The sequence below is a fragment of the Chinchilla lanigera genome, unplaced genomic scaffold (genome assembly GCF_000276665.1).
Source record: "Chinchilla lanigera isolate Chin_1 unplaced genomic scaffold, ChiLan1.0 scaffold00021, whole genome shotgun sequence".
NCBI lineage: Eukaryota > Metazoa > Chordata > Mammalia > Rodentia > Chinchillidae > Chinchilla > Chinchilla lanigera.
The window spans coordinates 26,274,966-26,282,968 of record NW_004955422.1 but is presented as its reverse complement, the minus strand read 5'-3'; positions in this window follow the sequence as shown (position 1 = coordinate 26,282,968).

Below are 8,003 nucleotides of genomic sequence, written 5' to 3'. Positions count from 1 at the left end.
CTTTAAAATAATGATCAAAAGGACAGTTGATACATAAACTAGTAACATAGTCATATATTTCATTATCAAGTATTATACACTGCATATAATTGTATGTGCTATACTTTTATACAGCTGGCAATACAGTAGATTTGTTCACCCCAGAATCACCACAAACACATGAGTAATGCTTGTGTTCTACCTTACAGCAGGTCTTGAGTTTGATTCCTCCTTCCAAAAAAAAAAATCAACAAACATTCACATGTATGTTAGTCAGCTTCCTGTTACTATGGCAAAATACCTGTTGACAACCAATTTAAAGAGAGAAAAAGCAGGGTGGGTGTGGTGGCCCACACCTGTAATCCCAGCACTCAGGAGGCTGAGGCAGGAGGATCACTGCAAGTTTGAAACCAACCTGGGCTACAAAGTGAGCTCAAGGCCTGCCTGAACTGCATAGTGAGACTCTGTCTCAAAAAGACAAAAAAAAAGTTTATCGTGGCTCACAGTTTTGGAGGTCTCAGTCCATGTTTGTTTGGCTCTGCTACTCCAGGGCCTGTGGCAAGGAGGTACATCATGGTGGGAATGTACGGCAGAGAAGTCCCACCTGTTCACCTCATGGCAGCCAGGAAGCCAAAAAGAGAGAGAGGAAAGAGCTGGAACCCCAACCCTCTTCAAGGGCCACTCCAGCCCCATGAGCTAACTTCTTCCAACTAGGCCTCACTTAAAGGTTCCACCACCTCCCAATTACACCACCAGGCTGGAAATGAAGTCTAACAAATAGGTCACTGGGGGCAGGGCTGGGAGCTGTAGCTCAGTGGTGCAGCGCCTGCCTTGCAAGCATGAGGTCCTGAGTTCGATTCCTTGTACCCACACACACACACACACAAAAAAAAAACAGACAAGGAGACAAGGTCATGGGGGCTACTTAAGATCCAAATCATATTAACATGATGATGTAAATGGTATAACCAAACCTAAAATTTGTTTTCTGAAAATTGACTTTTAGTGGTTTTCTCCCCCAATATACATGAAATTTAGTAGGATCTCTTTGTTTTCCTGAGACTCACAACATGCATTTGAAATAACAATGTTTTTAGACATTTGTAATTTTTAAATAACTTTTAATTTAAATAACTTGTAATTTTTAAATAACAATTTTAAAATAACTTTTATATTTTCAGTATTTCTCTTTTCATATAATGCCTTTACATATTTCTGGAACAATTTATATTGATAAAAATTATAATTGTGACTTCTTTAAATATTTTAATCCAGTTCTGTGAGAGGAGACTAACTAAACAACACAGCAAGACCCTTTTTTAAATGGCTTTATCCCTAATGAAACCCAAATATAACACAATTTTCAATTTGACTTTCTCAGGATGGGTTATGAAATCCATGCCGGACTATAAAAGCACCTTTAGTGTTGTTTCCAACATTCAGAAACAGGGAAGATTCAAGGAGAAGTTATATTATTGTTCATACATATTTTATCAATTAATTTACCATACAGTTTGTACATAACAAGACACATGCCAGACGAATAATTTTTTCAGGAACCATTTGAGCGATATCCACTTTGCCACAAAATAAGCGTCCCAACACAGTACTAACAAGCCTTTCTCCTGACCCAGTTCCATCATGACTCAGAAAACGTGCCCATCGTGTCATACGACGACAACATCGAAAAGACGGAGCAATCCAATACGTTGTGTTCCAGGTATCTTTTTAACTTTGGTGGGTTTAAGCTTTCGTCTGTAAGAATAGCATCACAAGAACAATGGCATGTCAATGTATTGGTTTTGCACATGTCATAAAACTGTTTTTCAAAAGTAAATCTTAGCTGGGCGTGGTAGTACTGTATACATCTCTAATGCCAGAGCCCTGGGAGGCTGAGGCAAAACGATCATAAGTGTCAAGCCCTTTGCCGTTTAGCAAAACTCTGACTCCAAATAAAAAAATAAAGACAAAAGAGCTGGGGAATGTAGCTTAGTATGAAGACCCTAGGTTCAATCACCAGCACCCACCTGCTCCAAACATATTCAAAGTAAATTTTATGCCTTTTTTTTTGTTTTGGCTTTTTGAGACAGGGTCTCATTATGCAGTTCAGGCTGGTCTGGAGCTCACTTTATAGTTCGAGCTGGCCTCGAACTTGCAATGATCCTCCTGCCTCGGCCTCGCGAATGCTGGGATTACAGGGGTGCGCCACCACGCCCGGCATGCCTTTTCTTTTTAACAAGGTACAATAACCTCAAAGTCTGCTGATTAGAGTCAATATTTTCCCCAGGCTATTGATACTTCCCTTTTCATTCTTGTCTTTTTGTAGCATTAAAACAATCAATTTGAGGGCAATTTTTTAGTAATTCAATGAAAATACTACAACGATCAAGCATTCAGTTGTCCTATCTGAAAAATATGAACTTTCTGGAAAATCCACAATGCAAATTCCTAACCATTACCCCACAGAAAGTCACGACATTACCGCCGAAATGAAAAGAAACGATGGTCAGAGTAACAGCAATATGCCGGAAGTGCCAGTGTGAAAGGGTGCGCTAATCAGTCTCCGCTTAGCCAGTGCGCAGGTTCCGCAGGCTGTGACCTTCACACTGTGCCAGGGTCTTCAGTTCCTGCCGAGAATGCGCAGGATGAACTGCCACAGTTTTCGATCCACCTATTTCATTATTTAAAGTCAGCGAGACGCAAATGTATTTCTCGGCCCACTGTGGGGTCAGGTGCAAAGTCTCGAAAGCACCGCTCTAAGGTTCTAAATTGTTTCTACTGCAAGAAAGAAGAGCTTACCTCTGCACACCCAGTGTCTCCTCTGAGGGCTTTGATTTCCCAGTTTGCATGTGGACTGCACTCTGTCTCGAACTACGGCCACCTTCAGGTTTGAGATGATGTGCATGGGGCATTTACGTTCATTTGCTTTCTTCTTTTTTCTTCTTAGTCTTTTAAAAAAAGAGATATATGCCGGGTGTGGTGGCACACGCCTCTAATCCCAGCACTCGGGAGGCTGAGGCAGGAGGATCTTTGCGAGTTGGAGACCAGCCTGGGCTACAAAGTGAGCTCAAGTACAGCCGGAACTGCATAGCGAGACCCTCCCTGTCTCAAAAAGATTAAAAAAAAAAAAAAAACAATGAGAGAGAGAATTGATGTACCATCAAATTCACCCTATGAAAGTATACAATTCAGTAGCTTTTAGTATAAAGTTGTATAACCACCATCAGTGTCTAATTCCAGAACATTTTAATTATCCACTAAAAAAATCTATTTCTCCTAGACATATGTATAAATAGAATTGCTGGGATCTGTTGTAACTCTGTGTTTATTATTTTTCTTTTTGCTACAGTGCTGATCAAATCCAGGGCCTTGTGTGTGCTAGACAAGCAGTCTACCAGTGACCTCCATCCCCAGCTATGTTAACTTTCTGAGGAACCACTGAACTGTTTTCTGAAACATCTGCCTCATTTTCCATTCCTATAAGCAACGTCTGAGGGTTCCAAATACTCCGCATTCTCACTTGTGCTTCTTTTTTAGTAAGACCATTCCCATTCTGCACAAAATGATATTGTTGTGGGTTTGATTAGCATTTCCTTAAAGATCAGTGATGCTGAGCATCTTTTTGTGTGTTTATAGGCTGTGTGTCTTTGGAGAAATGTCTATACACTGCTTTTGCTCACTCTGTGATTGAATTGTCCTTTTGGTGAGTTGTAAAAGTTCTTTATGTATCTAGATACCAGATCCTTATCAGGTATATGACTCACAAATATTTTCTCCAATTCTATTGGTTGTCTTTTCACTTTTGATAGTCCCCCTTGAAACACAAAGCACAAGAGTTTTTGGGCTGGTCAAACTTCCCTATTTTTTGGTTTGTTTACATCCTTTTGGTAACAGATCTAACAAACTATTGCCTAATCCAAGGTCCTGCAGGTTTGCATCTGTTTTTTTTTTTTAAATAAGAATTCTATAGTTTAAGCACCTACATGTAGGTCTTTGAGGTATTAATTTTTATACACAGTATGAGATTAGGATCCAAAACGTTTTGCAGGTAGATTTCCTTTTGTCCCAGCAATATTTACTAACAGTATTCCCACTGGATCATGTTAACAACCTATCTTAGTTACTTTTCTCTCATTGCCTGGACAAAATATCCAACACTCACAAGTTAAGGAAGGAAAGGTTTATTTAGCTCACAGTGTATAAAGGTTTCAGTCTATAATCAGCTGGCTTCAAGGCAGGATGGCATGGCACAGGGGCAACCATTCATGGTGGCAGAAGATACCAAACAACAGGAGAGGACAGAGAGAGAGCAAGCCTCTTTCTGTCCCTTATTTTATATGCAGGCTACCCGCCCTAAGGCAGATATAGCACTCATACCCTAATCCCAGCATTGGACCATGAATCAGTCACAAACTATAGATTCAGCCACCTCCAAAAAGCCCAACCCCCATGACCACATGAGGATTTGGGAGGACATCAGATACAAACCTTAATGCCAGTGGATCATCTTGACAACCTTTTTCAAAAATCAACTGACTGCTGGGTGTGGTGACATAAGCCTATAATCCCAGCATTCTGGGAGAATGAGGCAGGAGCACTAAAATTCTGAGTCCAGGTTGGGCAACTTAATGAATTAGTGAGACACTGTCACAAAATAAAACATAAAAACAAGCTGAGAATACAGCTCAGTGCAAAGGCCCTGGATTCAGTGCCTAGTAACACAAAAACAAAACAAACACACACACAAACAAGAAACCAATTGACAGTAAACATAAGGATTTTACTTCTAAGCGCTCAATTCTACTCCAATTCAATTAATTTATATGCTTATCCTATGTCGGTACCCTAGCGACTTGATTATAATAGCTTTGTAGTAAGTTTTGAAATTGCAAGACTGGCATGGTGGTGCAGGTCTGTAATCCTAGCCTCTGGAGGCTGACAGGAGGATCACTGCAAGTTTAAGGCCAGCCTGGGCTACATAGCAAGACCCCCCACACACACAAGAGCTATTTAGGGTCAACTCATCAGTTTCTCTAAAGATAGCACTTAGAAGTTTGAAAAAGATTGTATTGAATCTGTAGATTTATCTGAGTAGTAATGCCATCTTTTTTTTTTTTTCCGGTACCGGGAATTGAACTCATGACCTCGTGCTTGCTGCTGAGCTAAATCCCCAGCCCCAGTAATGCCATCTTTATGATATTATATATACCAACTAACAACATTATGTACTTCAATCTATGAACATGGAAATTTTTTCCATTTTTTTAGGTTTCTTAAAATTTCATTCAATATTATTTTCTAGTTTTTGGTGTACAATTCTTATACTTCTTGTTAAATTTACTCCTAAGAGGGCCAGGGATACAGTTCAGTGGCACAACACCTGCCTGGCAAGCGCAAGGCTCTGAGTTCAATTCCCAAAAAATAAATAAATACATAAATAAATACATTTACTCCTAAGTAATTTATCTTTTTTATGCTATTGTAAATGGAATTATTTTCTTGATTTCATTTTTAGATTGTTCATTGCAAGTATATAAAAGTGTAACTAATCTTTGTATATTGATCTTAAACTCTGCAATTTTGTTGATCTAATGTTCTATTATTTAGGAGTATAAAGATACTTTTTATTATTTTTAAATTGACAAATAAAATTTGTCTATATTTATTGTGTTCAACATATTGTTTTGGATTACTACTGAATTTTTTTTTTGCGGGGGTGAATACTGGGAATTGAACTCAGGACTTTGTGCTTGCCAGGCAGGCACTGTGCTGTTGAGCTATCTCCCTGGCCCAGTGTGTTATTTTGAAATGGGTACCTACTACAGAATGGCTAAACTGTGCTAGTTCACATCTGTGATTAACTGTGGACTTTAAATTAGGGACACATACCAGTCAGAATGGTCTGTAGGTACATTAGCTAATATATAGAATCTACTGAAATTTCCCCTGTTCAATAACATCTTTCGGGGGCTGGGGATTTAGCTCAGCAGCATAGCGCCTGCCTGGCAAGTGCAAGGTCATGAGTTCGATTCCCGGTACCAGAAAAAAAAACCAAAAAAATAAAATAAAATAAAAATAAAATAAAATAACATCCTTCATAGTAAAGGGAGAAAATGTGTCCCATTCAGGACTCCGAATTGCATTCAGTTGTCATGTCACTTCAGTCTCCTTTAACCTGCAACAGTTCCTCGCCTTTTTGTGTCATCTGAGACTGACATTTTTGAGGATTACAGGAGGGTTATTTTGTAGAATGTTCCTTAGTTTGAGTTTGCGTGTTTCCTTATGATTAGATTCAGGCTGTACACTTCTCACAGGTGTGATGCTGTTACCGTCAGCATCAGCAGGTGCGTGATACAGATCTGTCCTGTTACTGGGGTGGTAACTTCAACCCTTTGGTTCAGCTGGTTGTATTAGTAACCTGTTGCTGCTGTAACAAATGACCACAAAATGCCTTTAAAATAGTGTAAACTTACTTTCTTATAGTTCTGGAAGTCAGAAGTCCAAATTGGGGTTCACTTGGCTACAAGCAAGGGGTCAGCAAGATGGATTTCTCCGGGAGCTGTCAGGCAAGAATCCTTTTCTTTTCCTTTTCCTGATCCTAGAGGCTGTCTACGTTCATTAGCCTTCACCCGCTTCGTTCATCTTCATGCCAGCAGAGCAACATTTTCAAATCTATTTTCCCTGTCCTCCGCATTCATCACTACGTCTCTTACTCTGAGCCCCACTCCCCACCCCCGGGCGGTCGGATGGAACCCAGGGCCGCACACATACATGAGGCAAGTGCTCTGTCATTGAGCTACAGTCCAGCCCTCTTGTCTCCTTATAAGGACCCTTGTGATTACACTGAGCCCACCTGGATTACCTAGGGTCAGCATCTCAGTATCTTCATCCCATCATCAAAGTCCTATGGAAACAGAGTCACAGGATTTTTTTTTTTTTTTTTTTTTTTTGATCTTGAAACAGGGTCTCACTAAATTGACCAAACTGGGCTCCGACGTGCAATCCTCTTGCCTCAGCCTCCCAGACCTGGTACTGCAAGTATATGCTACCACACCTGGCAACACACACAGATTTATAAGGAATTAACGGACATATTTACCGAGATGGACAAACTCAAAACTCCAGAACAGACCGGCAGTCTTGAAACCCAGGAAAGCTAATGGTACAGACAGTCTGAGGACGGTCTGCTAGAGAATGCCGCCGATGGCAGAGAAGATTGGCCTTCCACTCTAGCCAAGCTTTAAGTGAATGGCTAAGGCCCTCACACAGTATAGAGGGCAATCTACCTTCCTGATTCAAGTGTTAAATCTCACCCCAGAAGAATGTTTGGCCACATATCTGAGCACTCATGAATTTAACCATCACCTGAAGAGTTGTGTCGAGAAGGCCACCCTGAGAGAAACGGCAGCCCTCATGAGAGATGCAGCCAGGCTGTCGCAACCCTGCAGGAAACAAGGACAGCACGCCCTGACCTCACCCTCTCTCTCCAGCCGCGACTGGACTCCCCAGGGACTGGATGCAACCAGAGGCCTAGTGATGCTGTCATACAGGACTGAAAGAGCAGATGACCATGTCTTCTGTGAGGACAAACAACATGATTCAAAGAACTAAGAGTACGTCCAGAGGGACAAATGAAAGACATCTCACACACAAGGTTGTGCCGCGGTAAAGGGCAACTCCAGCAGAATGATTTAAAGAAAGTAGAGGGAGAAAATAAAAGCAGAAATCAGTACAACAGGAAACATATAATTGACTGCATTAGTCAGCTTTCCATTGCTATAACAAATACCTGAGATAACTAACTTATAAATAGAAAGGTTTTTCTTAGCTTATAGTTTGGGAGGTTCTAGTCCATGATCAATTATCTTATTGCCTCAGGGCCTGTGGCAAGGCAGAACATCATGGCTGAGAGCAGATGAGTAAAACACCACTCACCTCCTGGCCAGGAAGCAAAAGGAAGTGAGGAGATCAACCTCCGACTGTTCCCTTGAGGGCATGCCCCCAGTGACCCCAGGACCCCCACC